Here is a 7,184-nt window from a genome sequence, read left to right on the forward strand (position 1 = left end):
GAGACTGTCTCTCTTCGGGAGGCCCGAAGCCAGAAGAGGAAGGCCGTCAGCCCGACACTTCAGGAGGATGAGCTAGACCAAGAGATCAGGGATATGGAGATGCTACATCAACAGGTGCAGAGGAAAAAGGAGAAGATGGCCAGGCTAGCTGAGTTGCAAAGGCAGATAGACGAAGCTTCTGAAGAAGTTCGTCATCTTAATCACGATGAGCAGAACAGAAGGCCTCAGCAGAAAGACCTTCATCGGGATGGCTTCTTCAACGAAGATGACTGGTATGACAATTTCCATCATGGAAATTTTGTTTTCAATGATGCTTCTCCTTTGTCCGCTGAGCTGCAGGCTACACCCTGGCCTCCGTCCTACAAGCCACCCCAGCTTCCCATGTTCGATGGCCATTCAGACCCGAAGCAGTTTTTAATGAGCTACGAAGCAACAGTGTCTTCGTATGGTGGCAACGCTGCAGTCATGGCAAAGTCTTTTGTTATGGCTGTTAGGAATGTTGCTCAGACCTGGTATTCCTCCCTTCGACCAGGAACGATTACTTCATGGCAAAAGCTGAAGGACATGTTGTTAACCAGCTTTCAAGGGTTTCAGACGAAGCCGGTCACTGCTCAAGCTTTGTTCCAGTGCACTCAGGATCATGAAGAATACCTTCAGGCGTATGTCAGAAGGTTCTTGCGTCTGAGGGCACAGGCACCAACGGTGCCCAATGAAATTGTCACCAAAGCCATGATCAAGGGGCTTCGTCCTGGACCTGCAGCTCAATATTTTGCTAGGAAGCCTCCTCAGACTCTGGAGAAGCTGCTCCAAAAGATGGATGAGTACATTCGTGCCGACAATGATTTTCGCCAAAGAAGGGAGGAGGCTTTCAGATTTTCTGAGATGACCAGGGGCTTCGGAGGAAGATTCTATCCGAGGCATGTCAGGACCATCCATAACTCTACTCAAAGTGATGATAAGGGGAGTCAGCAGAACAGGCTGCAGCCCTCTTCGCAGTCTTCGGGGCAACAGCAAAGCTTCTTCCGGCCACCAGCTCCAAGAGGTAGAGGCGCCAGGGGCTTCGGCGGAAGATTTGGAGATCAACCAAGGAGAATATTTTGCTTGTTTTGTGGTGAAAACAAGGGCCATACCACCAGGATGTGCCATGTTACCATCCAAAAGCAAAAAGAGATAGCCGAAGCTGCAGCACAACAAGCTCAGCCGAAGCAGGTCATGCATACTGCCTCGTACCATGTGCCTTACATCCCAGAATACGAAGGCAACCACCCTGCAGTTTCTGTTGCTTCGGCAAGTCAACCTCAAGCTTCCTAGCAACAGCCTCCGCCTCCACCACCGCTGCAACAAGGCCAACAGCCAGAAGGGAGCCAATATGTTCCACATCAAAGGGACTTCAGAGAACAATCCGAAGCTCGCACGGTCAATAGCACTGTGCCAGAGTCGAAGCATATCTATTGACAAATATCCTACTTTGATAGCAATCTTTTCCATTTAGTTTTATTTTCTGTGTAATAAAGAACATTTCAGTTTTCATGAAACAGTTTCGTGGTTGGTTATAAGGGAAATCTATTTTCTCCGAAGGTTTAAATTGCTGAAGCTTGAGAGTTTGCGGAGGACCTTCGAATTATTTCTAAGGAACGCAGAGTAAGTTGCTGAAGTTGCAAAAAGCCGTTCCAAAGGGAACGCAGTGTAAGTTTTTAGCTCCAAAGACGTTCCTAAGGGAATGCAGAGCATATACCGCCTAAGTAAAAGGCGAAGAAGCTCCAAAGACGTTCCTAAGGGAATGCAGAGCTTATTCTGCCTAAGTAAAAGGTGAAGAAGCTCCAAAGACGTTCCTAAGGGAATGCAGAGCTTATTCTGCCTAAGTAAAAGGTGAAGAAGCTCCAAAGTCGTTCCTAAGGGAATGCAGAGCTTACAGCGAAAAGTCAGCGCTGATACAAAAATATTGTGAAGATATGTGTGTATCTTCGGAACAAATGTCATCTACATAACATAACATCATCACATCATTTTTGCATAGCATAAGCATCATACATCATGTTGCATATGGCACAAGGAGGGAATACAATGACAATCTTCGGAATTCAGCTTCGGAGAATGTCTCCACGAAGCATGGATGTGCTTCATCAGAATAATATCGAAATTGTACAGCTTCGGAGAATATTTTCACGAAGAGTGGATGTGATTCATCAGGAAAGTTTTCACGAAGAATATCTTCTTCACGAAGCATGAAAAGAAGGGAAGGTGTTTTTTTCGCCGAAGGCTCAAAAATGGTATGTATGTAGAATTTCATGCATCGTAAAGAATTGAGCAATGAAAAGGGTATATTACATTCAGGATTACAAAATGTTACAATTCAGAAGTTTAATTTACAATAGTGTTCAATTTTCTCTTAGAACAACTTCTGCAGCCTCATTCAGGAGTCGATCGACGACTTCGTCCATGATCGCTTCGGCCATCTTTTTAATTTCATCGTCTCCTTTCGGCTGAGGGCCTGGAGACGCTTCAGCAGGATCTGAAGGACAGGACACGACTATGCTGCTATTACAAACGGAAAACGAAGCTTAAAACCAAAAATTACAACACAATACAAACTATTAATTAATACCTAATTGACCTTCGGGCTCTGCGCTCTTTTCAGCGGCCTTAGCCACTTCTCTAGCATCGTGAATGCCCTTTTCACTACTTTGAATAATTTCTCTTGCCATTTCCTGGCCACCATTATCCCAGATATCAGTAAAAAACTTTCCACCAATCATACTTGCTTCGGCTGAAGGGTCTCTTGCGTCTTCAAAAGACAAAGCAGCTTCGGATTGTGCTAAAACTTTTACATGTTCGCAGCCCTTCTTCTCTAAAATGCTGGCAACTACTCTGGCCCCAGAGAAAGCACATATATCCCCACGGCTATTTAAAATTTCTTCGAAGACTTCAGCTTCGTGGCCAATCCATTCAATGGGACCTTCGGGATTGCCTTTCACAAAGTTTTCTTCACTTGAGAAGGCGCCGACCCTGGCGAAGCTAGCTTTCAACTTCTTAACACATTCTATAGATTTGTTATAACACCTCTTCTTGGATGAACGAAGCTCTTCAACAGTTACTTCCAAGTGATCTGCCCATTGGTCGCTGAGTTCTCACCTTGTTTCTTCAAGTATACGTTCTTCCTTGGCTCTGGCCAGTTGTTTCCGAAGATCTTCTATTTCGCGTTTCTGAGCTTCAGCCTGACCCTTGAACACAGCTTCGTCTTCCTTTATTTTATCTACCAATGAGTGTAATATTTTATCTTTTTCGAGGCCTTCGTTCCTCAGTTCAATTACTTCGGAACGAAGGTTGCTCAGGGCTATAGTACACCCTTCGTCTTCAGCATCTTTTTGTGCCCTGAGGGCATTACTAAGTATTAGGCCCTGCAAAGAAAAACATGTGTGTTTCAATCAAACAAACAAAAGGTTTTTTGGTATCAACAAAGAATACAAGAATCCCATTTGTCGCACCTTTAAGCTATTATAGGCCAAGCTGTCGGCCAAATCGTTTTTCGATAGCACCGAGAGCCCGTCTTCTAAGGTTGGGAATCCGAAGCTCTTGCTCATCTCCCGGCAAACAGATATTTCCTTATTGTCAGGGAGACAATACAAAAAGTCTTCTTCTCCACTACCATTGAATATTAACGCCCCCTTTGGATACTTCAGCTTTTGGGCATAGTGCTGGGCCTCTTGCTCCTCTTTTTCTGAAAGTTTTTTCCCCGAAGCATGACGAACAATATAATCACGAGCTTTGAAGGATGCTTCGGGGGCAATGACTCCGATTTCTTCAACAAAAGTTGGCTTTGCTGTTTTTTCTTCCTCAGTTTCCAAGGATTTTATCTTTGCGGGCTCTGAGGACCCAGCTTCGGCTTCAGTCCCTTGCCCTGAAGTTTTGTTATCAGAAATTTCGGTTGTCGTTTCAGGAATGGCAGCAGCCTTCTTCAGAGGTGTGCTTGAAGATTTAATTGTTTCTAGTACATCTAGCACATTGGCCATTCTCCTTCTTTTTGGAGTCACTGCTGGCACTTTTTGATTTTTTATTGTTGTCTCAACATTTGCTGCAGGACTCACGATTTCTGGTACCTTTTCTTCAGTTGGTTTTTCCACTTCTGCAATTTTTTCTGTGGATGGCGCTTCGGCCACTTCTTTGGTTTCCGGTAGCAAAACTTTCGGTTCTTCCAGTTCTATCCTTTTCGGTGCTTCGCTTATTTCTGCAGCTGCTGGAGGCGTGGCTGGTTTGGTTGGCTTTTTAGCCTCAGTGGCTGAAGAAGATTTTCCGGTAAACTCCGGCACCGAAGCTGTTTCGATATAGCGCGGCCGGTGCGTGAGGACTTTTATCTTCTTTCTTTCCGGTTCTGGCTCGCTAGGAGCAGTTGCAACTTCTTCTTTTGCAGAGGTTGTGTTTTTTCTTTTCTGCCTTCGGACGGGGTAGCAATAGTCAGGGTAAACAAACCCAATTGCATCAAATACCCGATTCAGCCTTTTCTTTTTTCGACCTCCGAAGGCTGCTGACATCGCAGTATCTTCAGCCTTCGAATAGGCACCAAGCAGCTCATCACTTAAATTTTCAATACTCTTTAACCAGTCGTCATCTGGCTCAGCAAATTTATCTCCAAACTTGAAGGTGTATTTCAGTCTCACAAGTCCACCTTCGTCGGCCTCTTTTATGATTTCTTGTGGCATTTCCCATTTCTCCGCAAGAGGCCACACCCGGAAGGCAATATGCTCTTGTACTAAATCTCTTGTTCCAATAAAGGAGCAGATAACGCCGAAGGCCCTCTGGCATTCTTCGGCAGCTTCACTCATTTCCACCTTCGGCCTCCGAAGGCCGAAGCTTTGCCAAATAGGACGCATAATTATACCTTTGATATCTTCTCGTGCTGATAGGTCATTCTTCACATAAAACCATTCTGTCATCCAATCGCCAGGCCATCTCTTCCGAAAGGTTGGTACGGGACAGCTTGCCCCGGACCGAGAGACGAAGCTGTAGCAGCCAAAGTTGTTATGGTACTGTTCTTTGCCCCAAGGTTTTGTTTCATATAATAGTTCATGTATATTACAGAAGCTTCTTGCATCAGGCTTCAGACCTTGGCTTCTCGCGGCCCACACAAAGATATTTAGCCTTATAATTGCCTCGGGAGTAAGTTGATGAAGATAGACTTCGAAGATTTTCAACACCTCCACAACGAAGCTACTCAAAGGAAATCGTAGCCCAGCTTTCAAAAAGCTTCGGTACACTACAACTTCATTTTCTTCGGGGTGTGGACAAGTCTTCTCCCCTTCGTCGGCCCTCACAATGGACAAATCCCGAAAATACCTTCCTCTCATGTTGACAAGATGATTCTCTTTGATAGTCGATTTACCATAAACTGAATGGCTTGGTCGCCAGGGACGATCTTCGGAGTCTTCGCTACCGCTGTCCACATCATAACTGTCACTGTCACCAGTATCCTCAGATAAGCCTTCCAGAATTTCCTTGGTAATTTTTTCCGTGTTCGTCTTTGACATCGCTATAAGAAACCCCAAGTTTTTCTCTTCATCAAGAGTCAACTTCGTCTCAGCAGCAGCTTTCTTTTTCTCTTCATCAAGAGTCAGCTTCGTCTCAGCGATAGCTTTCTTGTCTCCAGACATCTTCGGAAATACTAAAAAACTATTTTCAAAGCCGAAGCTTTAAAACTAAAAGCTCAGCGAATTTTTGCGCGCAAGAACTAAAAATTGAGTAAGCGGGGGCAGATGGCAAGTGTGCGTACCAAAAGGAGTTTGCGGCATGATCTTATTTATACGCCCAGTGCGTTGAAAAGTGAAAGACCCCGCTTGTCAGTGAATGTTGCTATTCTAGCAAAGGGAAGGTGTTTTTCGGACCTTCGGCTTAAGGCCTTCGTCCATGTCGCAATCTGAATTTATTTATCATTAACAAATTAATATTGCGAGGGGCTACTGTTGGGGGCCTTCGTCCTCCGAAGGTCCTCAAAAACAAGATCTGACAATGTTCTCCAAGTGTATTATATGAACAGGTATTTTCGGACTCAGATTATGAACAAGGAGTACGGTCAGGACGAAGCTTAAGCCAGACGAAGGGGGATCAAGATGAAGGACGGGCTGATTACCATGCTGTACGAAGGATGATGCACAGCCGAAGCTATGCGCAGGAAAGCTTCGTCGCGATAGCAGAAAGGGGAACCGACCTAAAGATGAAAAGACTACTTAGGCCTTAATAAACTCCTATAAGTCATTTGCAAATGTAATGGGCATGAATGTAATTTTGCATGGGCTGCGTCCCACGCCTATAAATAGATGAACAGTACTCCCGTACTGGACACGCTGACTCGGCATTCGCTTTTGCGTCATACTTGTACTTTCATCTTCTTCTCAACTAAAGGTACATTTGTAATTCAATATTGTCCCTATTTTTTCTATGACGATTTAATAAACTTGATGATGATATATGATTATTTATGTTATCTTTCATGTTTCATATGCTTTGTCTTTCATTAGTGAATATTGTGATGAAAAAGGTCTGTCTTTCATGACCTTCGTCCGAAGATCGTTATATCCCAAGGGAAATAATGCTTCGAAGGACGAAGGACTTTATCGTTTAAACATTTTCTGTGTTGCCTTGTTCTTAACTCATAGCATTTGAGAACAAGTCAGTAACAATGGCGAACACCTCGTTTTCAGCCCAAACGCAAGGCCGAACAGCCCTGCCGCCCGTGGCAGCGCGCCTCCTCCCGTTTTCCCTCCGTTCCACCTTGCCCTTCACTCAAGACATGCACTTTAGGTTCGGTGTCTTTCCACACGCTTGGACTTAGCCCGTTTTCGCGGCCGTGGCCGAACCTCAGTTTTCAGCCCGCGCGCCATGGCGAACACCTCGTTTTCAGCCCAAACGCAAGGCCGAACAGCCCTGCCGCCCGTGGCAGCGCGCCTCCTCCCGTTTTCCCTCCGTTCCACCTTGCCCTTCACTCAAGACATGCACTTTAGGTTCGGTGTCTTTCCACACGCTTGGACTTAGCCAATTTTTGCGGCCGTGGCCGAACCTCAGTTTTCAGCCCGCGCGCCATGGCGAACACCTCGTTTTCAGCCCAAACGCAAGGCCGAACAGCCCTGCCGCCCGTGGCAGCGCGCCTCCTCCCGTTTTCCCTCCGTTCCACCTTGCCCTTCACTCAAGACATG

The sequence above is a fragment of the Zea mays genome, chromosome 6 (genome assembly GCF_902167145.1).
Source record: "Zea mays cultivar B73 chromosome 6, Zm-B73-REFERENCE-NAM-5.0, whole genome shotgun sequence".
NCBI lineage: Eukaryota > Viridiplantae > Streptophyta > Magnoliopsida > Poales > Poaceae > Zea > Zea mays.